The sequence below is a fragment of the Bufo bufo genome, chromosome 5 (genome assembly GCF_905171765.1).
Source record: "Bufo bufo chromosome 5, aBufBuf1.1, whole genome shotgun sequence".
Classification (NCBI taxonomy): Eukaryota; Metazoa; Chordata; class Amphibia; order Anura; family Bufonidae; genus Bufo; species Bufo bufo.
The window spans coordinates 94,892,166-94,894,913 of NC_053393.1; the positions used below are offsets into that span (position 1 = coordinate 94,892,166).

The 2,748-nt window shown below is 40.6% G+C and overlaps 1 long non-coding RNA gene across 1 annotated transcript; it reads left to right on the plus strand.

Moving 5' to 3' along the window:
* Nucleotides 1-1,767: 1,767 nt before the first annotated feature.
* LOC121002345 lies at nucleotides 1,768-2,417 on the plus strand. The gene is made up of 3 exons (XR_005779289.1): nucleotides 1,768-1,826; nucleotides 1,915-1,919; nucleotides 2,303-2,417. It is a non-coding gene; the product is annotated as an uncharacterized LOC121002345 (long non-coding RNA).
* The last annotated feature ends 331 nt before the right edge of the window (nucleotides 2,418-2,748 follow it).

Sequence of the window (2,748 nt, forward strand, 5' to 3'; positions counted from 1 at the left end):
ATGGATATGTCTCAGAGAACCCATTTAATGTGTTCTCAGAGTATGAGCTAGGCTTTTCTGAGTTAATCACTGGCAAATGACTCATTACCCTATGAAAGCTCCAAACAAGACTCCAGTGAGAGCCGAGTCAGATCAAAGGTGAGAACGACACACCATGCAGAACCCCAAAATGCATACCTTGGTGTTACATAAGTAGATGCATAAATAACAGTATCTTAATGGGGTTGGCCCATCTGGGACATTGATGGCATATTGCTAGGATGTGCCATCAATGTCAGATAGGTGCTGGTCCCTGACGCACGTTTCGCTGTCAGCTTTATCAAGGGGTCAGCTTTACTCCTTGATTAAGCTGACCACAAAACATGCGTCAGAGCGTGGTCGTGGCCTGCTATAGTACAGGACCATACATTTCTGGATGGTATTGTTTTTTGATTATGCGATTTATATTAATTATTTGTCTATTCATATATGGCCATAGGCTCCAAGTGAACCATGTTTATATTAGCCTTTTTTTAGTCACATATCATATTGAATAGCTGTGATTTCTATTAATACTCATTTTACGTAAAGTTACCTTGTTATTGCACTAGCACTTTATATATGTGTATCCTTCCCCCAGACCACCGCTGTGGTTGTGTTTGTTCTTAGCTTTTTTTAATTGTCTATTTTTTGCCAATCATGTCTATATTCTCATGTCAATAAATTTAATTGTCCAATCATGTTTACAATATTCTATATACCATCATTGGTGGTGTATTAAGTGGCGTGCTCCTCTTAATAATTTTGGTGCATCTCGTGCCACCACATTGGAGATCAAGACTGGTGTTAGAGTTTTGCTGCATGTTTTGCAGAAACTGTGGTGATCCTAACACCTGGCAGTGTAAACTGTGAAAGAATCCAAGGGTCAGTCTTGGCAATATCTTCAACAGCAAGAATAGCACTGCAGACTTTACCGTTCCTCTGCCAAAAATATTGATGTAATTGACAGAGTGTCTGGACACCAGTATGAACTAGAAGTTTGTTTTGTGATTTGCACCTGGAAATATTGTGATTGGGTTTTCGTCCCAAAACAGTGCCAGACATGGTACTGGTTGTGTCCAGTATTGACATGAATGGAGCAGATCTGCAATACCACATATTTGGATAGATGCAGCCCTATTATTGGAGGAGCCGGTGCAGTCGATGGGTTTGGTGGTAGCCATGATTAGATGTTGTATCATGGTGTGCTCCCTCAGGCTGTTGCTCCCTGGGGATCAATGCAGAGAAAAGGTGATTTGAAGACTCAGACCAAAAGTAAAAGAATACAAGTCTCTCTTTACTCAGTGCAACATATAACTTGTTGTACATCCACAAGTAGTTTGGGACAAAGTGGAATTTCTATCCCCAGATCATGAGGTATGGTGGCCAGTGTCACTTAATGAAGAAACGGATATGCTGGCTCACCCCATAATAACAAGGAAGGTGCTGCTAGGTCCTATTGATCCACCACGTCAACAATGAAAATCGTATCAAAACAGCTAGTATGGACCGAGCACTCACATCCAGATTACCAGATAAAATAACAATTTATTGAAACTTCTAAAACATATAAGGATATAAGGTTCTTTAAAATTCCAACAAGAAATCAGAAGTACAGAAGATACTGCCAAGACTGACCCTTGGATTCAAACTTAAATTCTTGAGGGCGGGTCCTTCCAAATGGAATGTTCGTTTGGCTAGCCAACAAAGTCCAGTAGAGGACTAAACTTCATAAAAAAGTCCTTCTTCGGTGGGCAGGTATCAACCATACGCGTTTCAGGACCCATTCTTGGCCTCTTCCTCAGTTGGTAACCTGCCATAATGATCATCCCTCCTTATTATATTAAATTTGGGCTATTTTCAAAACCCGGAATATGTGGATTTTAATGTATAAAGTAGAGGTACAAGATGGCAGACACATTCCATTTCAGGTTTTGAGATCAACACATATTCCGGGTTTTAAAAAGAGCCCAAATTTTATATAAAAAGGAATGATGATCATTATGGCAGGTTACCACTGAGGAAGGGGCCAAGAGTGTGTCCCGAAACGCGTATGGTTGATACCTGCGCACCCAAGAAGGACTTTTTTATGAAGTTTAATCCTCTACTGGACTTTGTTGGCTAGCCAAACGAACATTCCATTTGGAAGGACCCGGCCTCAAGCTCACGTCGCGTGACACAACATGTGATACACCACAGGTCCTACGACTGCTGAGGACAAGAATACACTTTTACCTGCTCCTCTTACTGGGAAAAGAAACGAATACGAAAGTCGTCTGGAGAGGTAATCGTGGTATTGGCAGTCCAGGCCCAGTGGGACGCCACAGAGAGCCGGACTCTATGCCGTACCACGCTGTGTTACAGAACTAACATTTATGCCAATACATTTGCACATGCTGTGGTTGAGCTCTCACAAATGGATCAAATCACTTTGCTTTTAAAAGAACATACCCCTGTAAGGGGACGATATATGCCATTGAGGATCCTGCGGTATTGGGTGCACTAAATACATTTTATCCAGAGCAAGACATTTTACCCAAAACAAGATACTATATTTTTGCCATTTATATTTGCCATTTTATATACACCTGTATACATCTGTATGCGTCTGCAGTAATATCAGCTTCATTGTTTGAATTTGCAGTAACTACCTCTGATTTCTTGTTTGATGTGTTTTATATGTTTTAGAATTTTCAATAAATCGTTATTTTATCAGGTAATCTGGATGTG